The following is a 14,318-nucleotide window of genomic DNA, read 5'->3' as shown; positions in this document are numbered from 1 at the left end:
AGATGAGGTAGATGAGCATTTCTTTAGACAACTAAGAGAAGCTTCTAAATCACAGGTGCTGGTTCTCAGGGGAGACTTTAATCACCAAGACATTTGTTGGGAGACCAATACAGCAGCACACAGACAATCCAGGAAGTGTTTAGAGAAAGTTGGGGATAACTTCTTGGTACAAGAGCTGAAGGAACCAACCAGGGGCCATGTGCAGCTTGACCTGCTGCTCACAAACAGGGAAGAAATAGTAGGAGAAATAGAAGTGGGTGGCAACCTGGGCTGCAGCGATCATGAGATGGTAGATTTCAGGATTCTGACAAAAGGAAGGAAGGTGAGCAGTAAAATACAGGCCCTTGATTTCAGAAGAGCAGACTTCAACTCACTGAGAGAACTGATGAGCAGGATCCCCCGGAAAGCTAATATGAAGGGGAAAGTAGTTCAGGAGAACTGGCAGTACTTTAAAGAGGTCTTATGGAAGGCACAGGAACAAACCATCCCAATGCACAGTAAGAAAAACAAATATGGTAGGCAACCAGCTTGGCTTACAAGGGAAATCGTTGGCGAGCTTAAACTCAGAAAGGATGCTTATAAGAAGTGGAAACTTGGACAGATAGTAAGGAGGAGCATAAATATATGTCTGGAGAGTGCCGTGGAGTAATCAGGAAAGCGAAAGCACAACTGGAACTGCAGCTAACAAGGAATGTGAAGGGCAAAAAGAAGGGCTTCTACAGGTATGTCAAGAATAAGAGCATTATCAGGGAGGGTGTGGGGCCGTTACTGGATGAGGGAGGTAACCTAGTGATAGATGATGTGGGAAAGGCTGAAGTAGTCAATTGTTTTTTTGCCTCAGTCTTCATGGACAATGTCAGCTCCTCAACTACGGCACTAGGCAATACAATATGGGAAAGAGGCGGGTAGCTCTCGGTGGGGAAAGAATGAGTTAAGAGCTATTGAGAAAAGCTAGATGCACGCAAATCCCTGGGTCCAGATTTAATGCACCCAGGGGTACTGAGGGAATTGGCAGATACCATTGCAGAGCCTCTGGTTATTATCTTTGAAAACTCGTGGCGATTGGGAGAGGTCCTGGATGATTGGAAAAAGGCAAATGTAGTGCCCACCTTTAAAAAAGGAAAGAAGGCCAATTCAGGGAACTATAGACCGGTCAGCCTCACCTCAGTCCCTGGGAAAATCACGAAGGGAGTCCTCAAGGAATCCATTTTGGAGCACTTGGAAGAGGGGAAAGTGATCAAGAGTAGTCAACATGGATTCACCAAGGGCAAGTCGTGCCTGACCAATTTGATTAGCTTCTATGATGAGGTAACTGGCTTTGTGGACATGGGGAAGTCAATGGATGTGATATACCTTGACTTTAGCAAAGCTTTTGATAGTTTCCCACAATATTCTTGCCCATAAGTTAAGGAAGTCTGGACTGGATACATGAACTGTAAGATGGATAGAAAACTGGCTTGACAGATGGGTCCCACGCGTAGTGATCGATGTTCTGGAGTCTGGATGGCAGTCGGTTTCAAGTGGAGTGCCCCAAGGAACAATTCTAGGGCCAATACTGTTCAATATCTTTATTAATGACCTGAATGAGGGGATGGATTGCATCCTCAGCAAAATCGCAGATGATACTAAGATAGGGGGTCAGGTAGATATGTTGGAGGGTAGGGATAGGGTCCGGAGTGAGCTACACAAATTGGAGGATTGGGCCACAAGAAATGTGATGAGGTTCAAAAAGGACAAGTGCAGAGTCCTGCACTGGGGACAGAAGAATCCCAAGCACGGTTACGGGCTGGAGACCAACTAGCTAAGTAGCAGGTCAGCAGAAAAGGACCTGGGGATTACAGTGAATGACAGGCTGGATATGAGTCAACAGTGTGCCCTTGTAGCCAAGAAAGCTAATGGTATATTGGGGTGCATTAGGAGGAGCATTTCCAGCAGATCTAGAGAAGTTGTTATTCCCCTCTACTTGGCTTTGGGGAGGCCTCATCTGTACTACTGCGTCAAGTTCTGGGCTCCCCAGTATAGAAAGGATGTAGATTCATTGGGGAGGATTCAGTGGAGGGCAACAAAACCGATTAAGGGGCTGGAGCACATGACCTATGAGGAGCGGCTGAGAGATTTGGGCTTATTTAGTTTGCAGAAGAGAAGACTGAGGGGCGATTTGATAGCAAGTATCAGAGCGGTAGCTGTGTTAGTCTGTATCTTCGAAAACAACAAGAAGTCCTGGGGCACTCTACAGACTAACAGAAATTTTGGAGCATAAATGTTTGTGGGCAAAGACCCGCTTCATCAGATGCATGAGTAGTGGTGGGGGGTCAGAGGAAGATTTAAAGAGGGGGTCCCAGTAAAAAAAGACCCCCCTCTTTAAATCCTTCTCTGAATGTGCCCCCCCATGCGTCTGCTGAAGCAGGTCTTTGTCCATGAAAGCTTATGCTCCAAAATATCTGTTAGTCTATAAGGTGCCACAGGACTTTGATTTGACAGCGGTCTTCAACTTTCTGAAAGGGGGCTCTAAAGAGGACGGAGAGAGACTGTTCTCAATGGTGACAGATGGCAGAACAAGGTGCAATGGTCTGAAGCTACATAGGGAGAGGCAAAGTTTGGATCTTAGGAAAAACTTATTTCACCAGGAGGGTGGTGAAGGCCTGGAATGCGTTACCAAGAAAGGTGGTGGAATCTTCATTCCTAGAGGTTTTTAAGTCCCAGCTTGACATAGTCATGGCTGGGATGATTTAGATGGGGGTTGAGCCTGCTTTATGCAGGGCGCTGGATTCTGACCTCCTGAGGTCTCTTCCAGCCCTAGAGTTCTATTATTCTACAATTCTGTGATAGTATGAATCCGCTTTTTTCACATACTATCGTGAAGTCTAATTGACCCCATTAGGAAACACTGCCTTTCTCTAATCAAAAGTAAAGATCAGGTGTTTCTGTAGCCCCCAGATTCCTATTCCATTATTCACAGCCCCTGATCATCTCATCCTGAATTTCCAAGGGGTTCAGACAACTCCTTCCCTTTAGGAAGGCCTCTTTAAAAGGCAGATTGCCCTGCCGTTTCCCTTTAGTGCTGTGTCGGGGCAAAAAAAAAACAAACATGACCCAAAAATTTAGTTATGTGAAAAGACAGTGAAAGTTTTACCTTCCTCTCTGCTAGCTGGGCCCTGGTGCCTGCTCTTATCAATTCTCCTCTGGTTCTCCAGTCAATTTCCTGGAGCAGAAGCTTTGCAGTATTTGCCATGTGGTGCAAGTTAGATTCCGTCTGTTGGCCACTTTTATTTTTATATTTCCAGTGTTGTCTGGGCTCTCATCCCAGAAGGCACTATGGGCCTGATTCTGATCTTATCGCAGGTTCACACTATCCAACTTCAGTAGCATTCTTCTGGACTTACGCCAGAGTGAGAAGAGAATCAAGTCCCCTGTGTGCTTTTCCATGCAATTTTCTCAAAGGGAAACAGAGAAACCAGATGCCTCAGTGGAGCAGCTATGGAAGTGAATCCCTTGGAGAGCAAAGGGCTCTGGAGGGGAAAAGAAGAGAAGGCAACCAGTGTTCCTTCTAATTTTTTCCACCCCTGAGGAGAACAAATTTTCTTATGGGCACCAATGTGGAGGTGATGGAGGACGCAGCGGTGACGTGTAACGAATCGCCTTCAGATTGGTGAACATAACAAAATTCATGGTAGGAGTGAGGCCGAAAGGTTCAGAGTGTGGGAGGGGGCTCAGGGCTGAGGCAGAGATTTGAGGTGCAGGAGTGTGAGAGCTCTGGCTGGGGTTGCCAGCTCTGGGGTGGCCTGGGTTTGAGGGGCTCAAGGCTGGGTTAGAGGGTTGGGGTGCATGGGCTCTCTGACTGGGAGTGCAGACTCTGGGGTGGTGATGAGGGGTTTGGGATGTGGGAGGGGAGCTCCAGGTTTGGGGAGGGCTCAAGGCTGGGGTTTGGTGTGCAGGAGGGAGTACAAGCTCTGTATTGGGGGTTGGGGTGCAGGTGCAGGAGAGGGTACAGGTTCTGGTCTGAGGACTGCAGTTCACGGCGGGGTGGAGGCTATGGGCTGGGGGGCTGGGTTTTGGGGTGGGGCTTTCAGATGGAGGAGGGCCCAGGGCTTGGGGGGCAGTCCATGATGGGGCAGGGAGTGGAGGCGTGGGCTTATCTGGAACCCTCTTCCCTTGGCCGCAGCTTGGTGATGGAGGACTGCCCCTGTACCAGCCCTGGCAACTTCTAGACTTGGGGAGAGATTTCTCTCCCTACTGCAGCTGTGAGCCCCTGTGTGGGACCTGCAGCTGCAGATATTAGTGGGAACCCAGAAGGCAACCCAAAGTGACACCGAGTCAAAGAAATAAAAACCAAGGGGGCCAGCCAGGGTCAGTGGGTTTGCTAGAAAGACGGAGGACGGGAAGGACACACGGTAAAGTTAGGTAAACTCATGAATGGTGAGGCCAGGCAATGGCAGGTCTAGAAGAACTACTTTTCACCATAGATAGTCAGTGGAACTCACCACCACAGGACATCGTAGGAATCGAGAGTTTAAGGAGACAGTTGTATGGATCATGAGAATGCATGTAGATGTGTCAGGATAAGAAGAACAAACCTTACCATGCTTCAGGGCACAAGCCAAACGCTATCTGAGGGGAGTTAGAGGGAATTTTCTCTTATGTCCTCTGTGTGGTTCTTCTTGCCTCTGGCATCAGGAGTAGCTGGTCCTAGAGACAGGTACTCAGCTAGAGGTTTTGCTGATCAGCTTTGGTGGTCCCCATTCTGTGGTCAGAGATGGTGTTAATCATTATGTTATCTGATGTTGCTGTATCTAGGGGTAAACAAGAGCTCCCAGGACACAGGAGAACTAACTTTGGTTGAATGAAAAATTTCTATGGAAACTTTATTTCTTTTTTAAATGCCTTTCTGCCTGAAAATTTTCACAGGAAAAAAAAGTAGCTGTGTTAGAAATTCCAGTGGAAAGCTGAAAACTTTCTAGTTTTTTTTTTTTTCCAAAAATTGCATTTTTTCTACAAATGGGAAAGCCATTTTTAAGAAATTTCTTTCAACCATGTTCACAGAAAACCCCATTTCCCGAGCAGCTCTACAAATAACCAGTTGCGATGGCAATTTATAACTCTTGGGTAAAGTTGAGAATAAAAAAGCAAGAGAATGAAAAGCCAGTTGGCTCCAGGCACTAGAATAATGGGCCTACCCATTTTTAAACCAAGAGTGCATGTTGTAGGCTCCCTGGAGCGAATGACTCAGGTCTTACATAAAACAAATGCTTCTTTCACACAGAGTCCACTGACTCATTTGAAGGTCTAAGGAATTGGATTAAGCATAAAGCAACATTTTATGTATACATTCAAGGGAGGAGAGGAATTTGTTGTACTGGAGACCAAGGAAATCAAGTCATAAAACCCATGACCCAACTACACTAGCTGGGGAGAGTGCTTGGACTTTCAGCAGATCTTTAGGGAAATGTTACAATCGACCAAGAAGAGCTTGCAAGACTGCCAAAGCTAGAGATATGGAAGTAGGAGGTCAGATTGTGGACTTCCTTTTCTGACTTTGGTGAACACTAACTCTTTCAAACAGCCCCCACAAAGACGCTGGGACTGTGTGAGTAATTGCTTACAAGTGGGACGAGAGCTTTTCAGTCTGAGCCAGGGTTATCCAATAGCCTGTGTGGTTCTCACTTCTGGCCCATATCCCTATTTTCTTCACTTTTAGGGCCAGATTGTGTCCCCTTTACTCCTTTTGAAGAGTACTTTGCTCTACAAGGAATAGAACCACTCACAGAATCGTAGAAAACTAGAACTGGAAGGAACCTTGAGAGGTCATCAAGTCCAGTCCCCTGCCGTCATGGCAGGACCAGGCACCATCCAGCATCTCTAGACCATCCCTGATAGGTGTCTATCTAACCTGCTTTTAAATATCTCCAGTGACAGAGATTCCACAACTTCCCCAGGAAATTTATTCCAGTGTTTAACCACCCTGACAGTTAGGAAGTTTTTCCTAGTGTCCAACTTAAACCTCCCTTGTTGCAGTTTAAGCTTCTTGTCCAATCCTCAGAGGCCAAGGAGAAAAATTTTCCTTCCCTCCTCCTTCTAACCTGCTTTTAGGTGTTTGTAAACTGCGATCATGCCCTCTCCCAGCCTTCTCTTTTCTAAACTAAACAAGTCCAGTTCTTTCAGTCTTCCCTTATAGTTCATGCTCTCTAGACCTTTAATCATTCTTGCATGGTGACAAGTATCGGAGAGGTAGCCATGTTAGTCTGTATCTTCAAAAACAAGAAGTCCTGTGGCACCTTACAGACTAACAGATATTTTGGACCATAAGCTTTCGTGGGCAAAGACCCACTTCTTCAGCTGAAAGCTTATGGTCCAAAATATCTGTTAGTCTATAAGATGCCACAGGACTTCTTGTCGTTTTTAATCATTCTTGTTGCTCTTCTCTGGACCTTCTCTGGTTTCGCCACATCTTTCTTGAAATGTGGTGTCTAGAATGGGACACAATGCTTCAGCTGAGGCCTAATCAGCACAGAGTAGAGAGGAAGAGTGACTACTTGTGTCTTGCTCACCACACTGTTGTTAATGCAACCCAGAATCACATTTGCTTAATTTGCAGCAGTGTCATGGGTACAAGTACCTCATGTAGGCACCGGTGTTAGAATCTAGCCTTCATGTAGCTGCACTTCGGTGTCCTTCATGGAATTTGAGCCCAGTCCTGCTCCCAGTGACGTTTCTTAGGTACACACCTGGTGGTGGAACTGGTGGAAACAGGCCCTACTGCATTTAAACCTCTCTCAGTGCTGGAGTTTTTTCCATGGGTTTAGCAGAGTCAGCCCCCCGTGTGCTGAGACACTGCACCAGGGAAAGAAAGGGGAGGCACCGGTGCAAGTTGTTTCAGTGTATGGCTGGGGGAAATCGCACCAACACAAGTGCCGTTTTCACTAGTGCATTGTGTCTACACTGGGGGTTTGCCTCTCAGTAGCAACATCTATGTAGCACTACTTGCGCAATGGTCCATAGGCTAGACCTGCCCTATTGACTATGACAAAGGGGCAGGGTTGGGGCTGTAGGAGTGGGAAGGAGCGAGGGGGTTATAGGGGTGGGGCGCTGGGGTGGGAGTTTGAGGGGTGGGGTTGGGGCTGTAGGGGTGGGGGGAGGGAGGGGGTTATAGGGGTGGGAATTCGAGGGATGGGGTTAGGGGCTGTAGTGGGTGGGAGGGAGGGGGTTACAGCGTGGGAGTGTGAGGGGCGGCGTTGGGGTTGTAGGGGGTGGGAGGGAGAGAGGATTATAGGGGTGGGGCGCTAGAGGGTGGGAGTTTGAGGGGCAGGGTTAGGGGCTGTAGGGGTGGGAGGTACAGGGGGTTATGCGGTGGGGCTCAGGGGTGGGAGTTCGAGGGGTGGGGTTATGGGCTGTAGGGGAAGGGAGGGAGGGGGTTATAGGGGCAGGGCTCGGGGGTGGGAGTTTGAGGGGTGGGGTTAGGGGCTGTAGGGGGTGGGAGGGAGGGAGGGAGGGGGTTATAGGGTGCGAGTTCAAGGGGTGGGGTTAGGGGCTGTAGGGGAAGGGAGGGAGGGGGTTATAGGGGCAGGGCTCGGGGGTGGGAGTTTGAGGGGTGGGGTTAGGGGCTGTAGGGGATGGGAGGGAGGGAGGGAGGGGGTTATAGGGTGCGAGTTCAAGGGGTGGGGTTAGGGGCTGTAGGGGAAGGGAGGGAGTTATAGGGGCAGGGCTCGGGGGTGGGAGTTTGAGGGGTGGGGTTAGGGGCTGTAGGGGGCGGGAGGGAGGGGGTTATAGGGTGGGAGTTCGAGGGGCGGGGTTAGGGGCTGTAGGGGGTGGGAGGGAGGGGGTTATAGGGTGGGAGTTTGAGGGGCGGGGTTAGGGGCTGTACGGGGAGGGGGTTATAGGGTGGGAGTTCGAGGGGCGGGGTTAGGGGCTGTAGGGGGCGGGAGGGAGGGGATTACAGGGTGGGAGTTCGAGGGGCGGGGTTAGGGGCTGTAGGGGGCGGGAGGGAGGGGATTACAGGGTGGGAGTTCGAGGGGCGGGGTTAGGGGCTGTAGGGGGCGAGAGGGAGGGGGTTATAGGGTGGGAGTTCGAGGGGCGGGGTTAGGGGCTGTAGGGGGCGGGAGGGAGGGGGTTATAGGGTGGGAGTTCGAGGGGCGGGGTTAGGGGCTGTAGGGGGCGGGAGGGAGGGGGTTATAGGGTGGGAGTTCGAGGGGCGGGGTTAGGGGCTGTAGGGGGAGGGGTTATAGGGTGGGAGTTCGAGGGGCGGGGTTAGGGGCTATAGGGGGCGAGAGGGAGGGGGTTATAGGGTGGGAGTTCGAGGGGTGGGGTTAGGGGCTGTAGGGGGAGGGAGGGAGGGGGTTATAGGGTGGGAGCTCGAGGGGCAGGGCTAGGGGCTGTAGGGGGCGGGCAGGAGGGGGTTATAGGGTGGGAGTTTGAGGGGCGGGGTTAGGGGCTGCAGGGGGAGGAAGGAGGGAGTTATAGGGTGGGAGTTCGAGGGGTGGGGTTAGGGGCTGTAGGGGTAGGGGGTTATCGGGTGGGAGTCCGAGGGGCAGGGTTAGGGGCTGTGTGGGGGAGGGGGTTATAGGGGCGGGGCTCGAGTGTGGGAGTTTGAGGGGTGGGGTTAGGGGCTGTAGGGGATGGGAGGAGGGGGTTGTAGGGGTGGGGCTGGGGGGGAGTTCGAGGGGCGGGGTTAGGGGCTATGGGGGCGGGAGGGAGGGGGTTATAGGGTGGGAGTTCGAAGGGCGGGGTTAGAGGCTTAGGGGGCGGGAGGGAGGGGGTTATAGGGTGGGAGTTTGAGGGGCGGGGTTAGGGGCTATAGGGGGCGGGAGGGAGGGGGTTATAGGGTGGGAGTTCGAGGGGCAGGGTTAGGGGCTATAGGGGGCGGGAGGGAGGGGGTTATACGGTGGGAGTTCGGGGGGCAGGGTTAGGGGCTGTAGGGGGCAGGAGGGAGGGGGTTATAGGGTGGGAGTTCGAGGGGCGGGGTTAGGGGCTGTAGGGGGCGGGAGGGAGGGGGTTATAGGGTGGGAGTTCGAGGGGCGGGGTTAGGGGCTGTAGGGGGAGGGGGTTAGAGGGTGGGAGTTTGAGGGGCGGGGTTAGGGGCTGTAGGGGGAGGGGGTTATAGGGTGGGAGTTCGAGGGGCGGGGTTAGGGGCTGTAGGGGGCGGGAGGGAGGGGGTTATAGGGTGGGAGTTCGAGGGGCGGGGTTAGGGGCTGTAGGGGGCGGGAGGGAGGGGGTTATAGGGTGGGAGTTCGAGGGGCGGGGTTAGGGGCTGTAGGGGGCGGGAGGGAGGGGGTTATAGGGTGGGAGTTCGAGGGGCGGGGTTAGGGGCTGTAGGGGGAGGGGGTTATAGGGTGGGAGTTCGAGGGGCGGGGTTAGGGGCTGTAGGGGGAGGGGGTTATAGGGTGGGAGTTCGAGGGGCGGGGTTAGGGGCTGTAGGGGGCGGGAGGGAGGGGGTTATAGGGTGGGAGTTCGAGGGGCGGGGTTAGGGGCTATAGGGGGCGAGAGGGAGGGGGTTATAGGGTGGGAGTTCGAGGGGTGGGGTTAGGGGCTGTAGGGGGAGGGAGGGAGGGGGTTATAGGGTGGGAGCTCGAGGGGCAGGGCTAGGGGCTGTAGGGGGCGGGCAGGAGGGGGTTATAGGGTGGGAGTTTGAGGGGCGGGGTTAGGGGCTGCAGGGGGAGGAAGGAGGGAGTTATAGGGTGGGAGTTCGAGGGGTGGGGTTAGGGGCTGTAGGGGGAGGGGGTTATCGGGTGGGAGTCCGAGGGGCAGGGTTAGGGGCTGTGTGGGGGAGGGGGTTATAGGGGCGGGGCTCGAGTGTGGGAGTTTGAGGGGTGGGGTTAGGGGCTGTAGGGGAAGGGAGGAGGGGGTTGTAGGGGTGGGGCTGGGGGGGAGTTCGAGGGGCGGGGTTAGGGGCTATGGGGGCGGGAGGGAGGGGGTTATAGGGTGGGAGTTCGAAGGGCGGGGTTAGAGGCTTAGGGGGCGGGAGGGAGGGGGTTATAGGGTGGGAGTTTGAGGGGCGGGGTTAGGGGCTATAGGGGGCGGGAGGGAGGGGGTTATAGGGTGGGAGTTCGAGGGGCAGGGTTAGGGGCTATAGGGGGCGGGAGGGAGGGGGTTATACGGTGGGAGTTCGGGGGGCAGGGTTAGGGGCTGTAGGGGGCAGGAGGGAGGGGGTTATAGGGTGGGAGTTCGAGGGGCGGGGTTAGGGGCTGTAGGGGGCGGGAGGGAGGGGGTTATAGGGTGGGAGTTCGAGGGGCGGGGTTAGGGGCTGTAGGGGGAGGGGGTTAGAGGGTGGGAGTTTGAGGGGCGGGGTTAGGGGGCTGTAGGGGGAGGGGGTTATAGGGTGGGAGTTCGAGGGGCGGGGTTAGGGGCTGTAGGGGGCGGGAGGGAGGGGGTTAGAGGGTGGGAGTTTGAGGGGCGGGGTTAGGGGCTGTAGGGGGAGGGGGTTATAGGGTGGGAGTTCGAGGGGTGGGGTTAGGGGCTGTAGGGGGCGGGAGGGAGGGGGTTATAGGGTGGGAGTTCGAGGGGTGGGGTTAGGGGCTGTAGGGGGCGGGAGGGAGGGGGTTATAGGGTGGGAGTTTGAGGGGCGGGGTTAGGGGCTGTAGGGGGCGGGAGGGAGGGGGTTATAGGGTGGGAGTTTGAGGGGCGGGGTTAGGGGCTGTAGGGGGCGGGAGGGAGGGGGTTAGAGGGTGGGAGTTCGAGGGGCGGGGTTAGGGGCTGTAGGGGGCGGGAGGGAGGGGGTTATAGGGTGGGAGTTCGAGGGGCGGGGTTAGGGGCTGTAGGGGGAGGGGGTTATAGGGTGGGAGTTCGAGGGGCGGGGTTAGGGGCTGTAGGGGGAGGGGGTTATAGGGTGGGAGTTCGAGGGGCGGGGTTAGGGGCTGTAGGGGGCGGGAGGGAGGGGGTTATAGGGTGGGAGTTCGAGGGGCGGGGTTAGGGGCTATAGGGGGCGAGAGGGAGGGGGTTATAGGGTGGGAGTTCGAGGGGTGGGGTTAGGGGCTGTAGGGGGAGGGAGGGAGGGGGTTATAGGGTGGGAGCTCGAGGGGCAGGGCTAGGGGCTGTAGGGGGCGGGCAGGAGGGGGTTATAGGGTGGGAGTTTGAGGGGCGGGGTTAGGGGCTGCAGGGGGAGGAAGGAGGGAGTTATAGGGTGGGAGTTCGAGGGGTGGGGTTAGGGGCTGTAGGGGGAGGGGGTTATCGGGTGGGAGTCCGAGGGGCAGGGTTAGGGGCTGTGTGGGGGAGGGGGTTATAGGGGCGGGGCTCGAGTGTGGGAGTTTGAGGGGTGGGGTTAGGGGCTGTAGGGGAAGGGAGGAGGGGGTTGTAGGGGTGGGGCTGGGGGGGAGTTCGAGGGGCGGGGTTAGGGGCTATGGGGGCGGGAGGGAGCGGGTTATAGGGTGGGAGTTCGAAGGGCGGGGTTAGAGGCTTAGGGGGCGGGAGGGAGGGGGTTATAGGGTGGGAGTTTGAGGGGCGGGGTTAGGGGCTATAGGGGGCGGGAGGGAGGGGGTTATAGGGTGGGAGTTCGAGGGGCAGGGTTAGGGGCTATAGGGGGCGGGAGGGAGGGGGTTATACGGTGGGAGTTCGGGGGGCAGGGTTAGGGGCTGTAGGGGGCAGGAGGGAGGGGGTTATAGGGTGGGAGTTCGAGGGGCGGGGTTAGGGGCTGTAGGGGGCGGGAGGGAGGGGGTTATAGGGTGGGAGTTCGAGGGGCGGGGTTAGGGGCTGTAGGGGGAGGGGGTTAGAGGGTGGGAGTTTGAGGGGCGGGGTTAGGGGCTGTAGGGGGAGGGGGTTATAGGGTGGGAGTTCGAGGGGCGGGGTTAGGGGCTGTAGGGGGCGAGAGGGAGGGGGTTATAGGGTGGGAGTTCGAGGGGCGGGGTTAGGGGCTGTAGGGGGCGGGAGGGAGGGGGTTATAGGGTGGGAGTTCGAGGGGCGGGGTTAGGGGCTGTAGGGGGCGGGAGGGAGGGGGTTATAGGGTGGGAGTTCGAGGGGCGGGGTTAGGGGCTGTAGGGGGCGGGAGGGAGGGGGTTATAGGGTGGGAGTTCGAGGGGCGGGGTTAGGGGCTGTAGGGGGAGGGGGTTATAGGGTGGGAGTTCGAGGGGCGGGGTTAGGGGCTGTAGGGGGAGGGGGTTATAGGGTGGGAGTTCGAGGGGCGGGGTTAGGGGCTGTAGGGGGCGGGAGGGAGGGGGTTATAGGGTGGGAGTTCGAGGGGCGGGGTTAGGGGCTATAGGGGGCGAGAGGGAGGGGGTTATAGGGTGGGAGTTCGAGGGGTGGGGTTAGGGGCTGTAGGGGGAGGGAGGGAGGGGGTTATAGGGTGGGAGCTCGAGGGGCAGGGCTAGGGGCTGTAGGGGGCGGGCAGGAGGGGGTTATAGGGTGGGAGTTTGAGGGGCGGGGTTAGGGGCTGCAGGGGGAGGAAGGAGGGAGTTATAGGGTGGGAGTTCGAGGGGTGGGGTTAGGGGCTGTAGGGGGAGGGGGTTATCGGGTGGGAGTCCGAGGGGCAGGGTTAGGGGCTGTGTGGGGGAGGGGGTTATAGGGGCGGGGCTCGAGTGTGGGAGTTTGAGGGGTGGGGTTAGGGGCTGTAGGGGAAGGGAGGAGGGGGTTGTAGGGGTGGGGCTGGGGTGGAGTTCGAGGGGCGGGGTTAGGGGCTATGGGGGCGGGAGGGAGGGGGTTATAGGGTGGGAGTTCGAAGGGCGGGGTTAGAGGCTTAGGGGGCGGGAGGGAGGGGGTTATAGGGTGGGAGTTTGAGGGGCGGGGTTAGGGGCTATAGGGGGCGGGAGGGAGGGGGTTATAGGGTGGGAGTTCAAGGGGCAGGGTTAGGGGCTATAGGGGGCGGGAGGGAGGGGGTTATACGGTGGGAGTTCGGGGGGCAGGGTTAGGGGCTGTAGGGGGCAGGAGGGAGGGGGTTATAGGGTGGGAGTTCGAGGGGCGGGGTTAGGGGCTGTAGGGGGCGGGAGGGAGGGGGTTATAGGGTGGGAGTTCGAGGGGCGGGGTTAGGGGCTGTAGGGGGAGGGGGTTAGAGGGTGGGAGTTTGAGGGGCGGGGTTAGGGGGCTGTAGGGGGAGGGGGTTAGAGGGTGGGAGTTCGAGGGGCGGGGTTAGGGGGCTGTAGGGGGCGGGAGGGAGGGGGTTATAGGGTGGGAGTTTGAGGGGCGGGGTTAGGGGCTGTAGGGGGCGGGAGGGAGGGGGTTATAGGGTGGGAGTTTGAGGGGCGGGGTTAGGGGCTGTAGGGGGCGGGAGGGAGGGGGTTATAGGGTGGGAGTTCGAGGGGCGGGGTTAGGGGCTGTAGGGGGCGGGAGGGAGGGGGTTATAGGGTGGGAGTTCGAGGGGCGGGGTTAGAGGCTTAGGGGGCGGGAGGGAGGGGGTTAGAGGGTGGGAGTTCGAGGGGCGGGGTTAGGGGCTGTAGGGGGCGGGAGGGAGGGGGTTATAGGGTGGGAGTTTGAGGGGCGGGGTTAGGGGCTGTAGGGGGCAGGAGGGAGGGGGTTATAGGGTGGGAGTTTGAGGGGCGGGGTTAGGGGCTGTAGGGGGCGGGAGGGAGGGGGTTATAGGGTGGGAGTTTGAGGGGCGGGGTTAGGGGCTGTAGGGGGTGGGAGGGAGGGAGGGGGTTAGAGGGTGGGAGTTTGAGGGGCGGGGTTAGGGGCTGTAGGGGGAGGGGGTTAGAGGGTGGGAGTTTGAGGGGCGGGGTTAGGGGCTGTAGGGGGGGGGGGAGGGAGGGAGGGAGGGAGGGAGGGGGTTAGAGGGTGGGAGTTTGAGGGGCGGGGTTAGGGGCTGTAGGGGGTGGGAGGGAGGGGGTTATAGGGTGGGAGTTTGAGGGGCGGGGTTAGGGGCTGTAGGGGGCGGGAGGGAGGGGGTTATAGGGTGGGAGTTCGAGGGGCGGGGTTAGGGGCTGTAGGGGGAGGGGGTTAGAGGGTGGGAGTTTGAGGGGCGGGGTTAGGGGCTGTAGGGGGAGGGGGTTAGAGGGTGGGAGTTTGAGGGGCGGGGTTAGGGGCTGTAGGTGGGGGAGGGAGGGAGGGGGTTAGAGGGTGGGAGTTTGAGGGGCGGGGTTAGGGGCTGTAGGGGGAGGGGGTTAGAGGGTGGGAGTTTGAGGGGCGGGGTTAGGGGCTGTAGGGGGGGGGGAGGGAGGGAGGGAGGGGGTTAGAGGGTGGGAGTTTGAGGGGCGGGATTAGGGGCTGTAGGGGGGGGGAGGGAGGGGGGGAGGGAGGGGGTTAGAGGGTGGGAGTTTGAGGGGCGGGATTAGGGGCTGTAGGGGGAGGGGGTTATAGGGTGGGAGTTCGAGGGGCGGGGCCCAGGGTGGGCGGGGCCACGGCCGCACTTGGGCTCGAGCCGGCGCGCTGGGTCCCCCCAGCCGCAGGGGTCGCTGCGCCGCACCCGC

The sequence above is a fragment of the Carettochelys insculpta genome, chromosome 14 (genome assembly GCF_033958435.1).
Source record: "Carettochelys insculpta isolate YL-2023 chromosome 14, ASM3395843v1, whole genome shotgun sequence".
NCBI classification, from domain to species: domain Eukaryota; kingdom Metazoa; phylum Chordata; order Testudines; family Carettochelyidae; genus Carettochelys; species Carettochelys insculpta.
Note: the sequence above shows the minus strand (reverse complement) of the source record.